At 37.7% G+C, this 25,458-nt stretch overlaps 1 long non-coding RNA gene across 1 annotated transcript; it reads left to right on the top strand.

Moving 5' to 3' along the window:
- Positions 1-2,943: 2,943 nt before the first annotated feature.
- LOC135970583 (uncharacterized) lies at positions 2,944-4,002 on the top strand. Its single transcript, XR_010586337.2, has 2 exons — positions 2,944-3,291; positions 3,384-4,002. It is a non-coding gene; the product is annotated as an uncharacterized lncRNA (long non-coding RNA).
- Positions 4,003-25,458: the final 21,456 nt, after the last annotated feature.

Below are 25,458 nucleotides of genomic sequence, written 5' to 3'. Positions count from 1 at the left end.
GTTTTACTTTTATGTTTTTAATTCATCTTGAGTTGATTTTTGAATACAATGATAGGAGTTCAGTTCCATTCTTTTGCATATAGTGAATCTATTTTCCCAACACCATTTATGGAAAAGGGTGTCCTTTCCCCAGTGTATGTTTTTACTGGCTTTGTCAAAGATCAATTAACTGTAAATATGTGATCTTATGTCTCTGTCATCTATTCTGTTCCATTAATCTATGTGTCTGGCTTTATACCAGGACTTTGCTGTTTTGATTATTGTAGCCTTATAGTATAATTTGAAATTAGGCAATGTGATGCCTCCAGCTTTGTTCTTTTGCTTAGGACTGCTTTGGTTATTTGGACTCTTTTTTGTTCCATATGAGTTTTAGAATTGTTTTTTATAATTCCATGAAAAATGATGTTGGTATCTTGATAGGGATTTCATTGAATCTGTAGATTGTTTTGAGCAGTATGGTTATGGAGGCCGAGCTTGCAGTGAGCCGAGATCGCGCCACTGCACTCCAGCCTGGGCAACAGCATGAGACTCCGTCTCAAAAAAAAAAAAAAAAGATATTAATTATTCCAATTCATGGGATGTTTTTCCATTTGTTTGTGTCATCTACAATTAGGCAGACAGATCACCTGAGGTTGGGAGTTCAAGACTAGCCTGGCCAACATAGTGAAACCCCATCTCTACTAAAAATACAAAAATTAATTGGGCATGGTGGTACACACCTGTAATCCCAGCTACTTGTGAAGCTGAGGTGGGAGAACTGCTTGATCCCAGGAGGCAGAGGTTGCAGTGAGCCGAGATCATACCACTGCACTCCAGCCTGGGTGACAGAGTGAGACTCTGTCTCAGAAAGAAAGAAAGAAAGAAAGAAAGAAAGAAAGAAAGAAGAGAGAGAGAGAGAGAGAGAGAGAGAGAGAGAGAGAGAGAGAGAGGGAGGGAGGGAGGGAGGGAGGGAGGGAGGGAGGGAGGGAGGGAGGGAGGGAGGGAGGAAGGAAGGAGGGAGAGGAAGAAGAAGAAGGAGGGGGAGGGAGGGAAGGAGGGAGGGAGGGAGGGAAGGAGGGAGGGAGGGAGGGAGGGAAGGAGAGAAGGAAGGAAGGAAGGGAAGGAAGGAAAGAAGGAAGGAAAATACTTTGTGTAAATTTGCCATATTTATGCTCCTTCTATTAAAGCATGTTTACTTGCACTGTGATTTTATCTTTTAAGTGAAATATTTCAAACAGGTAGAGAACAGTATAGTAAATGTCTATGTACCCTCCCTCCTAGCATAAAAATAATAAAGTTCAATTCATTTTTTCCTAGTTTTCGCTAACCCAGAGGGTAATTTAGACCCTATATTAACAGTAACAAATAGCATTTTTTAAAAAAAATGTCTGTCCCAAAGGCTAGACAGCCCACAAGGGTTTCCCTCATTATTTTGGGAAATTGTGTGAGGGTTGCTTTCAAACACCAGGAATTTGCACAACCACATGGAGTACATGGTTCTCTGTGGCTCTGGCTTCATCTCCCAGCAGAAATGTCTGCTGCCAGTAGCTATGGAAGCCACCTAAGGGCTGCTACTGCCACAGGTGCCACCTGCAGCTGACACTATTGAAGCTATACTTCATTGGGTCCTTGGAGTGGTGACGGTGCTCTTGTTCTCCCTGGAGGTAGAAAAAGCCTTCTCCTCTTCTTGAGATACAGGGATCCTAAATTAGTGTGGCTGGTGATCACAACATCTCATCAATATTTGGTGAAACAGGCCTCACAGCTGTTCATCAGACAAGTGAATTAACTGACCAATTGTTGTACTTAGAACCTTTGTCCCTCTCCAGTACTCAAGCATTATCTGAGTCCCAAGCTCACTTTTCCTAGAGAATGGGCTTCTCGAAGGGGCTGCCCTTGTTTCTCAGTACACATACACCATTGGCCAACTTGCCTGTCAATCCTACAGGCCAGTCTAGATTCTAGAGCAAACATACTTTAAGTCCCAGCTTGGCTTACTCTTCTAAGGGCAGAACTCATGTCCATCAGATTTATTTGATGTTATTTTCTGAACAATAAAAATGTTCAAATAGATTATAGGAACATTGCCTAGGATAATGTGGTATAGCTGTGGTTTGTGATTTATGGTATATCCATATGATTAAGTACAATGTACAGTTTTCAAATGATTATGAAAATTACATGGCAAGATAGTAACATGGTCATTACATACTTTTAAGTAGAAAAATCAGGATTCAAAATTATATGCATATTATGATTAAAACTAGTATTACTTGTGATTATAACTATTATGATTTTACTTACAAACAAATAATTAGAGAACATAGCCATGTTAGGGGGAGGATCATAAGTTATATCATAATGACAGAATTTATTTTTCAGAATGTTTATTACATAAAGTAATAAAATATTTACTATGTACTAAAAATTGTTACCAAATATTAAGTATTGCATAATCTTTCTGTTTTGTAAAACACTGTCCGAGCACCAGTACTAAAGGATCTTTTATACAGCTGATTACAGCAAGAACCTGGAATCAATAAAATATGGTATTTTTTCTTCGTCTCAAACTTTCTCTGTCTCTCTCTCACCCCTGGCTCCGTCTGCCTCTGCTTCTTCCTGTCCTTTTCCCTCTCTCTCTCTCTCCCCCTCTCCTCTCTCTCTCTCTCTCTGTCACACACACACACACACATGATTTGTTAAACTCAGAAGGGAAGATTAAAAACAAATAATTCACCTATAATAATATACTAGTGTTTGTTTACAGTTTTAAATTAAGCTTTAAAAAGTTTATTATTTAGGGTCATAGCAGAAAAAAAGATGTATATTCAAAGGTTTGTCATTGAATACAGTTTAATAATGGGACTCTTTGCAAAGGTATGGGCGGATTAAGGGAGCTGGGAAGGAAGAGTGAGGCACCCAGGAACTAGCAACTCTGGGAAGTCATTACCATCCCTTTCCTGAAGGAGCAAGGAGGAGGGAATTGTCCTGGAACCTAGTGAGAGCTACAGCCTTGGGAGAGGAGCTGCCCGACAAGAGATGCGGCCATAAAGGAAAAAGCACAGCTGTAGAAACAGAATGGAGAGAGGAGTATGTATCCTGGTCTCTCCTCCTGCCTTCTGATTGCCCGCCGGTGCTTCCCACTGGCCAAACCTGACTGCAAGATGGAGGCCAACGGAGCCTGGTGACGCAGTCCCTGGAAGTCAGCCTCTTGACATAGAGAAGGCAAAGAAGGGTGGAGAATGAATTTGGAGGGGCAAATGGAGAATAACCAGTACACAGCACCCAGCTTTTCCATATCATAGGAGACAGGTAAATATCTGTTTAACTACATACAAAACTTCGACCTTGAAGCTGCTGAAAAGTGCAGATTACTTTTAATTGTGCTACATTTTCCTGGGCAGGGCTGGAGTTTGGATGGCTGTGTACTCTGCTGATGGAAATTTATGGCTGTGTCCATACACTGTACTTTATTTGCAACGATGATCTGAAAGTCTTCAGTTTCCTGCACAATCCTGGACTGGTCATGTCTCAGCCTGTGACCCAGCTGTTGTTGCGCTGGAGCTCTTTCATCCTGTTTGCCAACTTATATCTCCTGTGTCCTGTATCCATGCTTTTTTCTTCTCGCACTTTATTGGAGCACACAAATAGATTCCTTAGAAAGTCTTCGTAAGAAGCTAATTTTCTGAGACCGTTCATGTCAGAATATGTCCTTACTCTAACCCTTGACTAATAGTTTGGCTGAGTGTAAAATTTTAGACTAAGAAACATTTGTTTTTCAAAATAGGGCATTGCTTAATTTTCTTCTCACAATTGTATATGTGATTTTTTTCTCTCAAAATTTCCCTTGATCAGACTTTTTGGGATATTTCCTTATCTTCCTAACCTTCTATGTATTATTTTTATTTTGGCCAACTAGTTCTTTTTAACCTTTGTTTTTCTCACAGCATCCTCTTATTATTTTAAAGATGTCATTTATCTGTAGATATGTGTATACAGTAAATATACAAATATGTACACAAATACACATATGGGTGTGCATTTATTTAATCTTTCAGGATATGAGATGTTACTTTTTAGAAGTTTTACTGTGTTCTCTGAATTATATTGTTTTCTCCAGTTTTCATTTTTCTGTTTATTTTGGTTTCTTTCTTTTGCCTTATGTATTGTGATAGTCAATTGTTTTTATTAGACTGAGGCATCAAAAGCCGATCTGAATTGTAGTGTATTCATACAATGGAATATTATTCTATCATAAAAATGAATGAAGTACTGATACATATAGTAACATGGATAAACCTCCAAAACATTATGCCAGTTGAGAGAAGTCAACGCAAAAGGTCACATATTGTATGATTCCTTTTGTATGAAATATCTAGAATAGATACATTCATGAGAACAGAATGGAGATTGGTGATTTCCAGGGGTCAGGGGAAGGGGAGAATGGAGAGAAAGTGCTTAATAGGAACAGAGTTTTACTTTGTAGTGACGGGGACTTGATAGAGGTGGTGGCTGCAAACATTACAAGTTTACTAAATGTCACTGAATCCTTCACTTTAAAATGGTAAATTTTATGTGACCATCTCTTCAATAAATTGATTTTTTTTAAAGAGCTGCCGGGGAGACATGTGTGGCATGACAAGCAGTGGCCTTCATTTCTGAATAATAAGGCAGCAAACCAGTCACCCTGAGAGGGCCCCAACATTGTTAGTATGTACATGAGAGGATTTACTCTGGGACTTTTTCACACAAAAATGCTTCCAATCTCTCCCCCAATGGGCAGCAGCCCAGTTCACTAAGTTCTTTGTTGGTCGGAGGCCTGCATGTGACGTTAGTTCCCATGTTTTGTTCCTTGTGCATCTTTCCGCTCTTGCTCTGAACCTGGTTTCTTGCTCCCAAAGCCTCTCCCTCTCAGCCTCTCCGGAGGCAAAGCACTGGCCCTCCACTGAGCAGGTAGAGACCTTGTCCTCCTAGTGGGAGGGCAGGAAGGAAATCTTCAGGCTTTCTTCCCTTGCCTCCACCTACCGTGTGCCATACCGAAAACCTCTAAAGGCCTTGGCACAGCCAGCCAACTCTCCCCATTGGCTGGCCCTCCCTGCAGCATCCCTCCAGTGGTGAACTGGGGCTTTCTTCCCTGGAAACTCATTTCTATCATTCTTCTGATGTTGTGTTTGTGTCCTCCTGTTTTCTTTGTCACTAGGGTTTATGCTTTTAAAAAAGCTTTTGTTATTTTAATACCACCTCAGGAGGGAGAAGAGATAAGCCAGTTTGTGGCTTAATATGCTTGTTTTTTGTTGTTTGTTTGTTTGTTTGTTTTTTGAGATGGAGTTTCCCTCTGTTGCCAAGGCTGGAGTGCAATGGTGCTATCTTGGCTCACCGCAACTTCTGCCTCCCTGGTTCAAGCGATTCTCCTGCCTCAGCCTCCTGCGTAACTGGGATTACAGGCGTGTGCCACCACATCCAGTTAATTTTTGTATTTTTAGTAGAGAAAGGGTTTTGCCATGTTGGTCAGGCTGGTCTCGAACTCCTGACCTCGTGATCCACCCCCCCTTGGCCTCCCAAAGTGCTGGGATTGCAGGTGTGAGCCACTGCGTCTGGCTTACATGTGTGTTTAAATAGAAGAGTGTATATTTCTTCTGACATCTTGCTGGGAAATTTTACCTCAGAGTGAAAAGAATGTTGCTTTTCAATTGTGCTTTCAATTGTCGGCTCTAAATTAAGTTGTGTTCTCAGCCAAGTTGACAAATTGCCTAATCTTTTCTTATGTCTGATTTTTAACTGTTAAAATGGTGATTGGAGGTGGTTAGGGATGACAAGACATTGGGGAGGAGGCTCACATCTATTAAATGCCAATTATGTGCCAAGTGAACAATACTTTATTTCCTCAGGCTTCAAGTACAAATTACTGAAACTAAACTAATGGTTACCTGTCTTGTGTGATTGTTTTTGCTAAGTGTTGATTCTTGTAACTCTCTTTGAAGGTGAAAATCAAATAAAGTAGTGTCTCTGAAGCCCTAGAACATGCCTCCATGACAGACTTTTCAGACATCATTGTCATTATTCGTTGACATCACTGATTCCCAGCCCCAACAGGAAGGAATCCTGACTTATTCATCACCATGCACAAAAGTAGCTCCATGAATAATTGTGGAATTTGTGGTACTCCTGTTATAAGTATAATAATTTTGATGGAAGAAAATAAGTGGTAAGTATAAAGTGATCTCAGAATTTAATGTCTTTAATGTCAGCTATGACTAAAACTAAGAGCCTTATGTTCACAGATGGCTACTTAGTGATGCTGTTTTTTTGTTAGAAGAAATCAACTGGTACATGTACATTTCATTGTGAGGACCCTAAATCTACTCGTTGGTTTAAGCAAGTTGAAATTTATTTAAGGAATCTAATTTCAGCCAGAACTCTGGGACTTATAAGAATTATTGGCCAGGTGCAGTGGCTCACGCCTCTAATCCCAGCACTTTGGGAGGCCGTGGTGGATGGCTCACTTGAGGTCAGGAGTTCGAGACCAGCCTGGCCAATATGGTGAAACCTGTCTCTACTGAAAATACAAAAATTCACCGGGTATGGTGGTACATGCCTGTAATCCCAGCTACTCAGGAGGCTGAGGCAGGAGAATCGCTTGAACCTGGGAGGTGGAGGTTGCAGTGAGCCAAGATCCACCACTGCACTCCAGCCTGGGTGACAGAGCAAGACTCCATCTCAAAAAAAAAAAAAAAAAAGAAAGAAAGAAAGTTATCATATAGCTTTTCATTTTATTTCCCCACCTTTTTTTCTCCTTTCGTGTCTTCCAGGGGCCTCCCGGTATCTTTCTATGCTGCATGCCATCTTCATTCTTTTCTCTCTGCTGACTGCTGCTTAATTTACTCATCACCTTGTGCTGGGCCGCTTTAAAATGTTCGCCTCTTCCTGCTGGCTTTCCAGCTTGGTGTCACATAATTAACCAACTCAGTATTTGTTCATTCTAACTCAAAGCTCCCAGGAGGGATAATAATTGGCCCATCTTGGGTCAGGTGTCTACTCCTGCTCTTCCATTGGGACAGAGGGTCTGCATGTGGAGGGCTGGGAAAAGATGGCATCTCTAGTAGAGTACATTTGCCAGATCCCTCTCTCTAAAGAAGTTAAAGGATTGTTGTTATTATTTATTCATAAGTAAGGTATTTTATCCAGAACTTAGTAGAGGAAGGTTAAGGTGAAATGTGGATGGTGGATGGATATGTTCTCCTTTAGTGTAGCAGGAAAGCCCCCTGTGCCTGGGAATAGTGAGTCCTTTTTAGACTGTGCTGTCTGACGCTGCTCTTCCTATGATCAAATAGGAGCACTCCCCCCCTCTAGAACTAGTACTTTTCCTCTGCTTCAGCAAAATTCTTCAAGTGGTCATTCTGACGCTGGTAGCTAACAAAGCAGTTGCAAGCAGAGTTTGGAAAAATGGAGCCTCTGTTACCCCAAGGCTTGGAAGCCGCACATGAAAGAGGGATTGTCCCATTTCCATCTCTGTGATCTCTAACTGCCATTTTGCACACAGAGGGCACATTTTGTGGCTTGAAATGAGAATAGGAGAGAAGGCAGATTCTGAGAGAAAGAATACGCATGGGAGAGAGCTGGAGAGCTGCTCCAGAGAGTAAAGTTCACATTTTACATAGAAAGAGTGGTCCTGGGAGTTGTATAACGAAAGCATTATATTTATTTATTGTATTATGATTTAGATACACCACATGTGTATACCAACTCAGAGGCTTTCTCTGAGTTGCTTCAAAATGAGACTCTGAGCTTTAGAGAAAGGAAGAAGTGATGATTAGTTGTAAGGACAAATATGGACTAAAACTGGAAACCTGTCTGTGCTCTGAGGCAGCTCTAGGAAAGCGGCTGTTTAGTTCTTCTCTGTGATGGTCAACTCGATCTTACTGTCATGGTGTCTTTGGTTATCTCTTCTCTAATCACATTTTGACTCATAGCGATACTCTTGAGCCCCGAATTCCTGGTTCGATGAATATCCTATAGCCAGGATAGTAGAACTTGTTTTACAGAGTGTACACAAATGCTGTCTTCGGAAAGGGACTGTAGGAGCCAGGGGAAATAATGGGCATAATGATGCTTAATGAGCTGCTCAGTGTACTCAGAAGTTGATAGCATTGATTTTTCAGTCCTCCAGCTAACCAGACAGCAAGCCACCCAGAGCGTCTTTTCTTGTGAGAATGGTGCTGGGTCACTCGTGTAGCTTCCCTGGGGTGACTCAGAGATAAGGGCAACCAAGACTGGTCATAGGATCCGCAAAGGCCATGTATAGAGGGACACCATTTCTTAGAACGCTGCCTGGCTGGAAGAGAAAGTCTTGAGTAGACTCACTCTGTTGCCTAGGATGAGATTTGTTCTCTGCAAAAGAGCAGAAAAGTCTTCATAGGTAGGGGCACATGAAAGATTTGATATGAGCAAAGGGGATCAAGTGGACTTCACGGTTTTAAATAATATTTTTTCTCTGAAAAGTGGCCCTCTAACTTTCAAAATTGCAAGCATTACAATCTGCTTGAATTTTAAATTTAATAAATGTTCTGTCAACTCCCGGACTTGAAAGTTGCATTAACCAAAGACGTGCCTTTAGATGTAAGTTTAAATAAAGCACCTCTAAAGAAGACTAAAATTCTATGTAATTTTACATAATTAAATGTAGCTATTTTGTCATACTACAATTTTCTGCTTTGCTCCTTATGTCTACAATTTTGATGTTCGTCATGGATTTGGATGGTTTATTTCAGTGCAAGCTTACCCACATTTGTAGGGTGCAGATGGTAATTATTCTCTACCCAGAGTCAGACAAGTTGCCCCAAGGTCTCAGTTTAATGACGTTTGGAAGAATTTTAGCAAAACAAATAGTGAATACTCTTCAAATCTGAGCACAAACAATGAAAGCAAAAGTAATTTCCAAAAGGTCACTTTTATTTCTGCTGCTGTTCTACCTTTTCAATGTCTCTATCCTTTTCATTGATGAGAATTTGATTGAGCATATTGACACTGGCGTTTCTGAAACGACTGAGATTACCATACAATTCCAAGGGTTAATATGTTTTGGTTACAAGAAACTGTTTTTTCAAGAGCTTATCTTTAGAAAATATTATTTTCTTGTCTTTTCAAATAAAAGATGATCAGAATGTCAAAGTCTGAAATCCTATGAGTCTTTGGGTGCAATTTTTTTCTCATTTCTTTTCTATCACACACAGAAATTAATGTTTTGAATTTTCTATGCTTTTGTATAGAAAATTATTCATGTACTAAGCTCACTGAAGTTAGAAAAGATGATCTCAATCTATGAACACTGTCATACATGCTTTATTATTATGAGCATAGCACAGGGCTGTGGGCCAAGGAGACTACAAAAGAAATGTAGGATCAGTGCTCCCCAGAATATGTAATCTAGTGAAGCATAAGCAGTACAGCAGTGTTTTACAGCTTTCTTTTAAAATAGACTTAACTCACTAAAAGTCTGAGGAGGTCTCCATAAAAATGTTGAGATTATGAGTACAAAGAATATGTTAATATGGCAAAAATTATGTAGGTGGCTTGTAGATGACCCACATTTGTTTAACACCATGCTTATAGTCTTAACAGCATTGCAGTGAGCCCTGGGCTGCTAAGGAGAACCAAATCACTGTTATTTACTCCATGGATTTGCAGATATGCAAGCAGTGGGGTAAAAGTTGCTAACAATTCACAAATACTTCCAACAAACACACAACACTTTCTTCTTTATAAAGTTTGAAATAACTAACAATACTCCTACAATGATATCCTGCCTTTTTTTTTCTTTTTAAATTCATGTGTGTGTGAATCATGTGCAAAAAGATTTACAGTGTGTATCACTTACATATTTATATTTTTACTGTGAACTCAAACATGCAATTACCCCAAACCAGAAATGAATAGAACCAACTGAGGAAGAGAACAGCTAGCAAGCATCCTCAAGACACACCACAAATGACCAAGACTCTGAAGTGAGTTACTGGCAGCCAAGAGGCCTGCAGGGAGGCACAAATCATTCAATCAGGCATTGCTGTTGACTCTGAAGAGGGCATTTGGCTGGGAGGGAGGGGGAGGAGATCCAGGTCTATTTGTGTCTTGATGTAGGCAGGGAGGTCATGAGCAATAAAGTACTGGTGAGAGGACAGCCCTACTTTCTGATGTTTCAAAGTGATTTTGAGACAAGTATTACTCTAAAACGTATTCATTAGTCTATTTCAGAGATAAGTAGACTCTCACTTTTTTCTTCAAGCCTCTTCGTTGTAGACACTGACACCAAAGAGTAAAACTACTCATCTATTAGGAGCCTTAAACTCTGGCTTTCAATTGAGATTAATATCAAAACTTGTTCAGACTATAAAAACAGACTCATGATAACAGGAACAAATGCTGGCAATTCATAGAAACACAGATTTGCTCCTACTTTGGCTTTCCCTGTACAATCAGTGAACCTGCTGAAAGCAAAGTTGGGTATTGGGGGAACCTGCCCCCAATATTTCAACATAGATTTTTTTTGTTTTCCATAAGTGTCGGCTGGCTGAGAAATAAAGAGAAACAGTACAAAGAGAAGAATTTTACAGCTGGGCTACTGGGGGTGACATCACATATCGGTAGGACCGTGATGCCCGCCTGAGTCTCAAAACTAGTAAGTTTTTATTAAGGGTTTCAAAAGAGGAGAGGGTATAAAAACAGGGAGTAGGTGCAAAGATCACATGCTTCAAAAGGCAAAAAGCAGAACTACTAATAAGGGTCTAACAAAGATCACATATTTCTGAGGGAACAGGACAAAGGGAAAAAGCAGAACTACTGATAAGGGTCCAACAAAGATCACAAGGCAAAGGGCAAGGGCAGAACGACTGATCAGGGTCTATGTTCAGCAGTGCACATATTGTCTTGATAAACATCTTACACAACAGAAAACAGGGTTCGAGAGCAGAGAACCAGTCTGAACTCAGATTTACCAGGATGGGGTTTTTCCCCACCCTAGTAAACCTGAGGGTACTGCAGGAGACCAGGGCATATCTCAGTCCTTATCTCAACTGCATAAGACAGACACATTCCCAGAGTGGCCATTTATAGACCTCCCCCCAGGAATGCATTCCTTTCCCAGGGTATTAATATTATTCGTTGCTAGGAAAAGAATGTAGTGATATCTCTCCTACTTGCATGTCCATTTATAGGCTCTCTGCAAGAAGAAAAATATGGCTCTTTTTGCCTGACCCCACAGGCAGTCAGACCTTATGGTTGCTTCCCTTGTTCCCTAAACATTGCTGTTACTCTGTTCTTTTTCAAGATGCACTGATTTCATATTGTTCAAACACGTTTTACAATCAATTTGTACAGTTAACACAGTTATCACAGTGGTCCTGAGGTGATGTACATCCTCAGCTTATGAAGATAACAGGATTAAGAGATTAAAGACAGGCATAAGAAATTATAAAAGTACTATTTGTGAACTGATAAATGTCCACGAAATCTTCACAATTTATGTTCTTCTGCCATGGCTCCAGCCGGTCCCTCCGTTCAGGGTCCTTGACTTCCCACAACAGTTGGGCCCAGGAATTAGTTCTGAGTAGGAGGCTATAATATAACACGTTTGGATATACTTGAAAAGCTAATGATCTCAGTACAACTGGTATTAGTCTTTCAGGTATAATCACTCAAAGATGTCTTACAGTATATGCAGTTTGTGTTTTTATTAGTGTGGAATGTGTTTCAATTTTCTGCAGGCCAATTTTACTCTTTAGACCAGTGCCATATCCTTGAACCTGGAATAATAAAAGCAAGAATTTTCCTGTTGTTTGGCACTGAACTCTACTCATTAGCTGCTAATGAAGCAGAAGTTGTAGAGCTGAGTTCCATGTGGGCCAGTTGGCTTCATATTGACAGGAATATCTTTCAAAGATGCAGATTGAATTCCCATCTCTCAGCAACATCAGCCAGATGCCTATCATGGCACACAATTTGATCTTGGGGAAAGAGTTTGAATGTTTAGTATACTGTATGCCACAACTATAACTGGAAAAAAACCCCACCAAATATGGCTTATTGTCTAGTACAAACCTAGCACATACGCATAGACATAGTCAGTAACATTTCTGTTTAATGGTGAGAGAAAAAAAATCCAAAAAGAGAAAAGGATTAAAGAATCCGATTTAAACTTATAACCCATGTGTGCTGTTGACCCTACAAATGATAATGTGTTATGCATAAAATGATTTACATAATATTTGCAGTGTTGTTCTCACTTTTGCTATGCCATAAAAATCTCCCATTTCTTCATTTCATAGTGTAGTGCCCAACATACAGAGAGTAGAAAACAAGGTACACAAGTCAGTTCCTCCATCCATCCATTCATCCATCTAGACTTCCAACACACTTTCCGAGAATGTAATTTATCCTTGCTGCAATAATATTCTTTTTTCACTACTTACTCCTTTGGAATCTAGCCTACAGTCTAGCTACTTTCCCCATACTACTCTCTCAAAGGTTATCAGAAACCACTTAACCTTCATGCTCAGTGTCTATTCTCAACAGACATTTGGCAGAATTAGGAGGTGAGCCATGTTTCTGGAGCCCTGGCCCTATGCCAGCTGGGAGGGCAGCCATGAAAAGTCTTGCTGCTAACCCTTAGCCCAGCAACAGGACTGCATTCAAACAAATAACCAAAAATACTCTCTCTTAAACACTTATCCTGTGACTTCCGTGACACAGATTATCCTGGTTCCCCTTCCATTTATTGACCCTCTCAGGCTCAGCTCCATAATTTGTGGGGCCCAAAGCAAGATTAAAATTTGAGTTCCCTTGTTCAAAAAACAAGAAAAATTATTGTTAAAGTTACTCAATATAATTCTGTTTCTTTTGCAGTTTCTCTCTTGTCATGAAATCTTTTTATTTGCTGTTTAATGTCATTCTAAGTAAAGAAAAAATAAAATTTTTAATAAGAATAAATTTTACCATTTTTCTTCATGTTGTACAATACCAATTTTAAATGCCAATTTTAAAAGCATTTAGCTATGTGTAATCACCAAAATTATGCAGGTATTATTTTTATAGCTCATACATATATATGTATTTCATTCTTATCAGAACAGTAGAATCACTGCACAAAACAAACTCTACTAATTTTATTTCACTTACTGATATGCACACGTTCTATCAACACTCTCTATGGTCAGTTTACTTGTATGTCATCATTTTCAGTATAAGTGCTTGACTAATTGACACAAGTAAGAAATTAACACAAGTAAGAAAATATGTGATGGGGTTTCTTAGAACATCATTGATTTCTTTCACACCAACAAGTTCTGGTTTGAACAGAAAGCATGGCCTCTCAAGACTTATCAGCCTTCCCCTGCACACGCTTACTCTAAGATGTAACACACACCTGGTACTCATATTGAGTCTTGCTGAACTCCCATGCATTGTGAGTCCACTGGAATTCTATGCTCATGAGACATGGTATGTGAGTGGGAAGGCCAGGAACCGTGGGCATGCACATTGCACATAGTGCTTCTCCTCATGCGTGTGCTCCATTGCCCCATCCAACTTTGCTTACAAAACATAGTTCAAAGATACATTTTTTAAAAAATTATAAGACGGTGGCAATAGCCTTACCCTGAGCTTGGAGCCCTTCTGAGAGTGACACTATGTGAGATTGCACAGGCCACACACCCATGTTGCTGGCCCTGGACTCTCACTGGTTTCTGTGTCATCCAGTCCATCTGATAAGTATCACGTGTAGTTCTGTCATCATCTTCTCTTTGTACATTTCATTCACCTTTATAAATTCAATTAACACCTCCCTGTCTTGATCCCAGTTTTTCTCAGGCTCTGAATATTCAACTTCCTGCTGAATACATCTCAACACATACCGCATCTAAAATAAAATCCACAATTTTTCCACTAAAGCTGTTCTTCTGGGTTCGGTTAACCAAAAATCTCAGTCATTTGGTCCACAGTCTGTACAAAGCTGATCACATGGTACTTGCTCAATATACACTGCTGGTTTATTGACTAAATTGAGTATCTGCCTCCGGTTATAATTTGTAAGAGTCAGCCTAGATCATTCAGAGATCAGTTGTTCTGGTTGTAGACTTCCCATATCCTTATTTCTTTTTAAAATTATTCTTATAATACAGCTTCGAGACATTGGACAGAGGCAGGAAATAAAAATAAAATTTAACCATCCACTTCTACCTAACACTAATTAAAAACTTTTAACAGGAACCGTGATGATATTAATAGTTAAATTGGATACCAAGATTTAGATTTCATCTACATATGCTCACAACTTTGCTTTTCAGTTATTCCCAAATAAGCAGTTTCATTTCTTTTCCATTTCCAGATTTCTATATACATGAACTTAAAAAAAAAAAAAAAAATCCAGCCCTGGTCATGGTGGCTCACACCTGTGATCCCAGCATTTTGGGAGGCTGAGGTGGGCAGATCACTTGAGATAAGGAGTTTGAGACTAGCCTGGGCCAATATGGCAAAACCTTGTCTTTACTAAAATTACAAAAATTAGCCAGGCATGATGGCTCATGCCTGTAGTCCCAGCTACTTGGGAGAATGAGGCAGGAGAATCTCTTGAACCCAAAGGCACAGGTTGCAGTGAGCCAAGATTGCACCACTGCTCTCCAGCTTGGGTGACAGAGTGAGACTCCATCTCGAAAAAAAAAAAGAAAAAAAATTCCATCAGTGGGTATCAGACTTAGTCACTGTCAAAGTCACACTGGCTACTGTCTTATTATTTGTATTCTTTGTTACAGAAATTTTAATTTGATGAACTTTAATTATGGTGTCTTGATATTTCCAGTGCTTCCCACTCTGGGTAAGTCATGAAAATAATGGTAACATTTGTGTTGTTATTCGTTATTTGTATTCTTTGTTACAGAAATTGTAATTTGATGAACTTTAATTATGGTGTCTTGATATTTCCAGTGTTTCCCACTCTGGGTAGGCCATGAAAATAATAGCAGTATTTGTTTTGTTATTCTGGCACTTCCAGTTTAGACTATAACCCAGAAAAGTTTGAAGGGTATTAAAAACAACAGCAATAACAACAACAACAACAGAAAAAACAGAACTACTAAAGAAATATGGGAGTTTAGATTATTTCAAACCTCATGATGACGTTTGGTTTATATTTAAGTGAGGTTCAAGTTAGTTCGTGTTTTTACGAGACTCTCTAGGTCCATTTCTAGCCACCTTTGCTTTAGGCTTGGCATGTGGAAAGACTAAAACTGCCTTCTTGCCTGACTGGGGTTCATCTAGTCATTAACTGCCTGCAACACCAAGGTAGAACTTCTTATTTCAGGCAGCCCAGGCACTGGAAATAATGTGCTGCTTGTATTATAAATCCAAAGAAATGCCAAAATAACCTGTGGTTTTCAGGAGTGGTACAGTTAGCTTTTATGACCAAGGAATGGAAAACCAACTTAGAACCCAGTATCAGCCTTTCCATTCAAACCTGCATTCTGGTGGACATTAAAGTTCTAGTTATTTGTGAAATTTTAAAATAATATTTTAAATAAGGCTTGCTTCTAGGCTGTTCTAAGATATATTTTATTTATGATATGGTAATCCTCTAATTTTGAGTTACTCTCTTACTATTATTTTAAACATCATTAACAGTTCTGTGACATTTCTTATGCAATGCCAAAGGCAATAAAATAGTGTATTAGTCAATTAAGACATTGAATTTTTGATGCACACAGCACTGTGGGTCATAAAATAGAAGTAAATGAATAATTCCTGCCTTCAGAAAATGAATCTTTTTGAGGTAATAATAATATAGGTCTATGAATAATTAGAAGACAATATAACATAGTACATAGTCCAGTTAAAAAAAGAGATTAGAAGAGGAAAAACACCAGATCTCTATGTGGAGGAGAAAATGATGCTTAAACTGTGTTTCTCTTTGGAATATTAATGAGGACCAGAGAGGGCATCCATCTATTCAGAAGACTTCTGAAAATAAACTATCTAAGGGCCTTTAGACATTGGTAGATGCTGCATGCTATTTTTTGCTTATTTTATTTTATGTTTGTTTCAATAGGGTTTTGGGGAACAAGTGGTGTTTTGTTACATGAATAAGTTCTCTATTGGTGACTTATGAGATTTTGGTGCACCCATCACCAGAGCACCATACGCCGTATCCAATGTCTTTTATCCATCACCTCTGCCCTCCTTTCCCCTGAGTCTTCAAAGTCCATTGTATCATTCTTATTCCTTTGCATCCTCATAGCTTAGCTCCCATTTATGAGTGAGAACATACAATGTTTGGTTTTCCATTCCTGAATTACTTTACTGAGAATAATGGTCTCCAATTCAATCTGGGTTGCTGTGAATTCATTATTTCGTTCCTTTTTATGGCTGAGTAGTATTCCATGGTCTGTGTATATAGTGTGTGTGTATATGTGTGTGTGTGTATGTGTGTGTGTGTGTATCACATTTTCTTTATCTACTCATTGATTGATGGGGATTTGGGCTGGTTCCATATCTTTGCAATTGCAAATTATGCTTCTATAAACATGCATGCTCAAGTATCTTTTTCATATAATGACTTCTTTTCCTCTAGGTAGATACCCAGGAGTGGGATTGCTGGATTAAATGGTAGGTCTACTTTTAGTTCTTTAAGGAATCCCCACACTATTTTCCATAGTGGTTGTACTAGTTTGCATTCCCACCAACAATGTAAAAATGTTCCCCTTTCACCACATCTACGCCAACTTCTATTATTTTTTGATTTTTTGATTATGGTCATTCTTGCAGGAGTAAAGTGGTATCACATTGTCATTTTGATACGCATTTACCTGATCATTAGTTGAACATTTTTTCATATGTTTGTTGACCATGTGCATATCTTTTTTTTGAGAACTGTCTATTCATGTCCATAGCCCACTTTTTGATGGAATTGTTTGTTTTCTTTTCTTGCTGATTTGTTTGAGTTCCTTGTAGAGTCAGGATATTAATCTTTTGTCAGCCATAGATTGTGAAGATTTTCTCCCACTCTGTGGGTGGTTTGTTTACTGTGTTGGTTGTTCCTTTTGCTGTGCAGAAGCATTTTAGTTTAATCAAGGCCCATCTATTTATCTTTGTTTTTGTTACATGTACTTTTGGGTTCTTGATCATGAAGTCTTTGCCTCAAAGTCTAGAAGGGTTTTTTGAATGTTATCTTCTAGAATTTTTATGGTTTCAGGTCTTCTATTTAAGTATTTAATCCATCTTAAGTTGATTTTTGTATAAGATGAGAAATGAGGATCCAGTTTCATTCTTCTACATGTGACTTGTCAATTATCCCAGCACCACTTGTTATATAGTGTATCCTTTCACCCTTTATGTTTTTGTTTGCTTTGTTGAAGGTAAGTTAACTGTAAGTATTTGGGTTGATTTCTAATTCTTTATTCTGTTCCATTGGTCTATATACCTATTTTTATACAAGTACCATGCTATTTTGTTGACTATGTATGACCTTATAGTATAGTTGGAAGTCACGTAATATGATGCCTCCAGATTTGTTCATTTCGCTTAGTCTTGCTTTGGCCATGTGGGCTCTCTTTTTGGTTCCATATGAATTTTGGATTGTTTTTCCTAGATGTGTGAAGACTGATGATGGTATTTTGGTGGGAATTGTGTTGAATTTGTAGATTTCTTTTGGTAGTATGGTCATTTTCACCATACTGAATCTACCCATTCCTAAGTATGGGATGTGTTTCCATTTGTTTGTGTTGTCTACGATTTTTTTAAGCAGGGTTTTGTAGTGGTTTTTGTTTGTTTGTTTGTTTGTTTGTTTTGTAGAGGTCCTTCTTTAGGTATATTCGTAAGTAATTTTTAGCTGTTGTAAAAGGTGTTGAGTTCTTTATTTGATTCTCAGCTTGGTCACTGTTGGTGTATAGCAGAGCTATTGATTTGTGTACATTAATTTTGTATTCTGAAAGTGCTGAATTTATTTGCCACTTCTAGGAGCTCTTTCTTTATGTGATCATATCAGCAGCAAACAGCAACAGTTTGACCTTGTCTTTACCAATTTGGATGCCCTTTATTTCTTGTTCTTATATGATTGCTCTGGCTAGGAATTTCAGTACTATGTTGAATAGAAGTGGTGAAAGTGGGCATCCTTATCTTGTTCTAGTTCTCAGGGGGAATGCTTTCAACTTCTCTCTTTTCTGTATAATGTTGGCTGTGGATTTATCATAGATAGCTTTTGGTACCTCGATGTGTGTCCCTTCTATGCCGATTTTGCTGAGGGTTTTAATCATAAAGAGATGCTGGATTTTTTCAAATGCTTTTTCTACCTCTATTGAGATGATCATGTGAGTTTTGTTTTTGATTCTGTTTATATGGTGTGTCACATTTATTGACTTGAGTATGTTAAACAATCCCTGCATCACTGGTATGAAACAAACTTGATCATGGTGGATTATCTTTTTGATTTGATGTTGGATTCAGTTAGCTATTATTTTGTTGAGGATTTTTGTATCTATGTTCATCAGGGATCTTGGTCTATATTTTTCCTTTTTCATTATGTTCTTTCCTGTTTTTGGCATTAGGGTGATATTGGCTTCATAGAATGATTTAGGGAGGATTCCTTCTTTCTCTATTTGTGGAATAGTGTCAATAGGATTGGTACCAATTCTTCTTTGAATGTCTGATAAAATTCATCTGTGAATCCATCTGGTCCTGGAATTTTTTTGTTTGGTAACTCAAATTACCATTTCAATCTTACTGCTTGTTATTTGTCTGGTGACTCTCTCTTTATTTCTGGTCTAATCTAGAAAGGTTATATGTTTCCAAGAATTTATCCATCTCCTCTAGGTGTTCTAGTTTGTGCATGTAAAGTTGTTCATAGTAACCTTTAATGATCTTTTGTACTTCTGTGGTTTTGGTTGACATATCTCCTGTTTCATTTCTAATTGAGCTATTTGGATCTTCTCTCTTCTTGGTTAATCTTACTAATGGTCTATCAGTTTTGTTTATCTTTTCAAAGAACCAGGTTTTGTTTTATTTGCCTTTTGTATTGTCTTTTTGTTGTTGTTGTTTAAATTTCATTTAGTTCTTCTAGGCTCTTTGTTATTTCTTTACTTTTGCTGGGTTTGGTTTGTTCTTGTTTCTCTAGTTCCTTGAGGTATGAGCTTTGATTGTCTCTTTGTGCTCTTTCAGACTGTTTGATGTAGACATTTAATGTTATGTCAGTGGAGAAAAGTCCCCCAATATTATTGCATTGCTGTCTACCTCGTCTCTTAGGTCTAATAATAATTGTTTTTATAAATCTGGGAGCTTCAGTATTAGGTGCATATATATTTGGGATTGTGATACTTTCCTGTTGAACTAGGCCTTTTATCATTATATAATGTGCCTCTTTGTCTTTTTTAACTGCTGCTGCTTTAAAGTTTGTTTTTTCTGATACAAGAATAGCTACTCCTGCTTGCTTTTGGTGTCCATTTGCATGGAGTATGTTTTTCTACCCCATTTACCTTAAGTTTATGTGAATCCTTATGTGTCAGGTGAGTCTCTTGGAAACAGCAGATACTTGTTTGCTGAATTCTCATCCATTCTGCCATTCTGTGTCTTTTCTTTTTCCTTTTAATTGCATTTAGTTTAATGCTGAATTTACTCCCATGCCATAAATTTTTGTTTCATCAGTTTCTTCTGGGATATCTTTTTCTTCTGGGCAACCTCCTCTTCTGGTTTAGGAACAATCTGTTTCTTTTCAATAAGGATCATCTCAATATGGCAGGGAGACCTCATGTATGGGTTAGTCTGACTATGAGCTCCATAGGTCCAGCAGCACATCTTACGTGCTTTATTCACTTGGATATGTGTTGCAGGAAGTCAGGGACCCTGAATAGAGGGACCGGCTGAAGCCACGGCAGAAGAACATAAATTGTGAAGATTTCATGGACATTTATTAGTTCCCAAATTAATACTTTTATAATTTCTTACACCTGTCTTTACTGCAATCTCTGAACATAAATTGTAAAGATTTCATGGACATTTATCACTTCCCCAATCAATATTTTTGTGATTTCCTATGCCTGTCTTTACTTTAATCTCTTAATCCCATCATCTTCATAAGCTGAGGATGTATGTTGCCTCAGGACCCTGTGATGATTGTGTTAACTGCACAAATTGTTTAAACAATATAAAATCTGGGCACTTTGAAAAAAGAACAGGATAACAGTGATGTTTAGGGAGTAAGGGAGATAACCATTAGTTCTGGCTGCCTGAGAGTTGGGTGGAACAGAGCCATATTTCTCCTCTTTCAAAATCAAATAGAACTATCGCTGAATTCTTTTTCTCAGCAAGGAGCAGCCCTGAGAAAGAGAATGCATTCCTAGGGGTAGGTCTCTAAAATGGCCACTCTGGGAATGTCTGTCTTTTACGGTTGTAGATAAGGGATGAAATAAGCCCCAGTCTCCTATAGCGCTCCCAGGCTTATTAGGATGAGGAAATTCCCGCCTAATAAATTTTGGTCAGAACGGTTGTCTGCTCTCAAACCCTGTCTCCTGATAAGATGTTATCAATGACAGTGCGTGCCCAAAACTTCATTAGCAATTTTAATTTCTCCCTGGTCCTGTGATCTTGCCCTGCCTCCTTTGCCTTGTAATATTTTATTACCTTGTGAAGCATGTGATCTCTGTGATCCACACCCTATTTGTACACTCCCTTCCCTTTGAAAATCACTAATAGAAACTTGCTGGTTTTGCAACTTGGGAGCATCACGGAACCTGCCGATATGTGATGTCTCCCCCAGATACTCAGCTTTAAAATTTCTCTCTTTTGTACTTATTTCTCAGACCAGCCAACACTTAGGGAAATAGAAAAGAACCTATATGAAATAATGTTGAATTATTGGGGGCAGGTTCCCCAACAGATATGCTCAATGACCAGAGAGTCTACATCTAAACCTTTAAGTTCACCATTACTCTCTGCATTTTTAAGCATGTGCAGCAAAAATTCAGCACTCTTTTGGGCCACCAACCTTGTGTCTAGCCCCACTGCTTGGCCTGGGCATACCTGCCAACTCCACCATTGTAACATCGGAATGGTACACACCATTTCTGTAAGGTGATATCTTTCAGATATGCATACCCTTGATGGCCTGGGCAGTTTCACAAGTATTCTTAAGGTGAATATGAAGATTAGAACCTCTTGATTTGCATGATTTTGTGGGGTTCTCTGGGTCAAATGTATAGGGAACCATTTTCACAGATTACCTCAGGCCACTTAGGGAAAGAGCCATTCTGTATCTTTTAAGTGGAGCATTTAGGCAATTTACATTCAATGTCATTATTGAGATTTGAGGTACTATTCTATTCACCATGCTATTTGTCACCTGAATACCTTGGTTTTTTCATTGTGTTATTGTTTCATAGATCCTGTGAGATGTACACTTTTAAGATTTTATTTTGTGTATTTCAAAGATTTGTTTTGAGATTTAGAACTTTTTTTTTTTCTTTAGCAATACTTGTAGTACTAGCTTGGTAGTGGTGAATTCTCTCAGCATTTGTTTGTCTGGAAAAGACTGTATCTTTCCTTCATTTGTGAAGCTTATTTTCACTGGATTCAAAATTCTTGGCTGATAATTGTTTTGTTTAAAGGAGGTTAAAGATAGAACCCCAATCCCTTCTAGCTTGTAGGGTTTCTGCTGAGAAATCTGCTGTTAATCTGATAGGTTTTCCTTTATAGGTTACCTGATGCTTTTGCCTTACAGTTCTTAAAATCCTTTCCTTCATCTTGACTTTAGATAACCTGATGACTATGTGTCTAGGTGATGATCTTTTTGTGATGATTTCCCAGGTGTTCTTCTAGCTTCTTGGATTTGAATGTCTAGATCTTCAGCAAGGCCAGGGAAGTTTTCTTGATTGTTCCCTTCAATATGTTTTCCATACTTTTAGATTTCTCTTCTTCCTTGGGATCACCAATTATTCTTAGTTTTGGTTGTTTAACATAATCCCAAATTTTTTGGAGGCTTTGTTCATTTTTAAAATTCTTTTTTTTTGTTTTGCAGTGGATTTTGAAATAGAGCAGTGTAATTTCTCCTACTATATTTTTCTGTATCAGGATTATAACAAAAACAACATCAAAGTCCTTTGTAATAAATGTGACTTTTAGAATCATCTTGTTAATTTCTGCAAAGAAGTCAGCTGCAATTCTGATATGGATTATAGATCAATTTGGAAAGTACGTCCATCATCATAATGTTAAGTCTTTAGATCTGTGAACATGGGATATTTTTCCATTTGTTTAGATTTTCTTTAATTTCTTTCAACAATGTTTTATAGTTTTCAGAGTATAAGTTTTCTCATATGTAACTACATATGTAGAACTACAAATGGTAGTTCCATTTTTACTTATTTTGGATATCTCCATATTGTTTTCCATAGAGGTTGAACTAATTTACATTCCCTCCTACAGTGTATAAGCCTTCTCTTTACTCTGTATCCACAGTAACATATGTTACTTATGTTGCAACTTTATGTCCATGTGTACTCATTGTTTAGTTCCCACTTATAAATGAGAACACGTGATCTTTGATTTTCCGCTTCTGAGTTAGTTTACTTAGGATAATGGCCTCCAGCTCCATCTATGTTGCTGCAAAGGACATGATTTTATTCTTTTTTTATGGCTGAATAGTATTCCACTCTGTGTGTGTGTGTGTGTGTGTGTGTGTGTGTGTGTGTGTGTATACATATAAAGAAACTGTGGTATGTATGTGTTTAAAGAAAATGTGGTAAGTGTCCACCAACCCTTGGTGAACACTTAGGTTGGTTCCATGACTGTGCTATTGTGAATAGTGCTGCAATGAACATATGAGTGCAGGGTTTTTTTTCTTATATAATGGATTCTTCTTCTTTAGGTAGATACCCAGTAGTGGGATTGCTGAATCAAATGGTAGTTCTATTTTTACTTCTTTGGAATATCTCCATACTGTTTTCCATAGAGGTTGAACTAATTTACATTCCCTCCAACAGTGTATAAGCCTTCTCTTTACTCTGTATCCATAGTAACATATGTTGTTTTTTAACTTTGTAATAATAGCCACTCTGACTGATATAAGATAATATCTCATTGTGGTTTTAATTTGCTCTTCTCTGATGATTAGTGATGTTCAGGATTTTTAAAATATGTTTATTGGAATACTTAGTAATGAAATCAAATTCGTAATAAAAAATCTCCCAACAACAACAAAAAACACCAGGACCAAACAGATACACAGCCAAATTTTACCAGACGTGCAAAGAACTAATATCAATCTTACTGAAACTATTCCAAAAAATTAAGGAGTAGGAATCTCTCCCTAACTCATTCTATAAATCCAGTGTTAGCCTCATACGAAAAATCAGACAAGGACATAACAAGAAAAGAAACCTACAGGCCAATATTCCTGACAAATGTAGAAGCAAATATCCTCAACAAAATATTATCAAACTGAATCCAACAGAATATCAAAAAAAAAAAGAAAAAAAAGTCCATCACAATCAAGTGGGCTTAATTCCAGGGAGGCAAGGATGGTTCAACATATGCAAATTAATGAACATGATTCACCATGTAAACAGAACAAAGAACAAAAACTTTCTGATCATCTCAGTAGATGTAAAATAAGTATTTGCTAAAATGCAACATCACTTCATAATTTAAAAACACCCTCAACAAACTAGGCATAAATGAAATACATCTCAAAATAATAGCCATATATCAAACCGCATAGTCAACATCATACTGAATGAGGAAAATTTGAAAGCATTTCACCTCAGGACTAGAACAAGAAAAGGATGTCCACTCTCATCACTCTTATTCAACATAGTACTGGTAGCCCAAGCCAGAACAATGAGGCAAGAAAAGAAATAAAAGACATCCAAATTAGAAAAGAGGATGTCCAATTATCTCTGTTTGTTGATGACACAACCATATACTTAGAAAATCCTAAAGGCTCCTCCAGAAGACTCCTAGAGTTAATAAGCAACTTCTGTAAAGTCTCAGGATACAAAATCAATTTATAAAAATTAGTAGCATTTCTATACACCAATAATGTTCAAACTGAGAACCAAATTAAGAACTCAATCCTATTTACAGTAGTCACATAAAAAAATGTTAAACACTTATGAATACATTTAACAAAGATCTCTACAACAGAAACTACAAAACACTGATGAAATAAATTGTAGCTGGCCCAATAAAATAGAAAAATATCCCATGCTCATGGATTAGAAGAATCAATAATATTAAAATGGCCATATTGCCCAAAGCAATCTACAGATTCAATGTGGTTCCTATCAAATTACCAATGTCTTCCTTCACAGAATTTTAAAAAAATCCTAAAATTCATATGGAACAACAACAAAAAGCCCAAATAGCCAAAGCACTCCTAAGCAGAAAGAACAAATCTGGAAGCATTACATTGCCTAACTTCAAATTATATTACAAGGCCATACTAGTAAAAACTGCATGGTACTGGCACAAAAATAGGTACATGGATCAGTGAAATGGAACAGAGAACCCAGAAATAAAGTCATATACCTATAACCAATGGATCTTTGATAAAGTTTACAAAAATAAACAATGGGGAAAGGACATACTTTTCAATAAATGATGCTGGGAAAACTGGCTAGCTATCTGTGGAAGAATAAAGCTGGACCCCTCTCTCTTACTATATACAAAAATTAACTCAAGATGGATTAAAGACCCTAAACATAAGACCAGAAACTATAAAAATTCTAGAAGAAAATCTAGAAAAAATTCTTCTGGACGTTGCTCTATGGAAAGAATTTATGATGAAACCCAAAAGCACTAGCAACAAAAGCAAAAATAGACAAACAGACTTAATTAAACTAAAATGCTCCTGCACAGCAAAAGACATAATCAACAGAATAATCAGGCAACCTACAGAATGGGAGAAGATATTTGCAAATTATTACTCTGACAAAGGACTTCTATCCAGAATCTACAAGTAGCTCAAACAAGTAAACAAGAAAAAAAAAAAACCCACTAAAAACTGGGCAAAGATGAACAGATGTTTCTTAAAAAAAAAAAAAAAAAAAAAAAAAAAAAAAAAAAAAAAGTACAAACAGCCAAGAACTCGTTTCTTAATTTCATGTTCAGACTCTTTGTTGCAAGAATATAGAAGCACAATTTTTTAAATATTGATCTTGTATCCTGCAAACTTGCTGAAAACATTTATTAGTTCTAATTTTTTTTAGTGGATTCCTTAGGATTCTCTCTATAGAAGATCATGTCATCTGTGAAGAGAGAGGATTTTAATTATTTCTTTCCTATCTGTGTCAGGGAAACAGTATTCATAGCTTATGTCTGGAAGATAGGTATACAATTCAGACACATATAATGATCAGGTATTATTTTTCTGCCTTTCTTAGTTGCTTTCTAATCTCCTTTTACCTTATTTACATGGCCTGTTTAGAGATGCTTGCATTTGTGATATTCACTGTT

This window comes from Macaca fascicularis, chromosome 4 (genome assembly GCF_037993035.2).
Source record: "Macaca fascicularis isolate 582-1 chromosome 4, T2T-MFA8v1.1".
Classification (NCBI taxonomy): Eukaryota; Metazoa; Chordata; class Mammalia; order Primates; family Cercopithecidae; genus Macaca; species Macaca fascicularis.
Note: the sequence above shows the minus strand (reverse complement) of the source record. Positions and strands in the feature narration are given on the sequence as shown.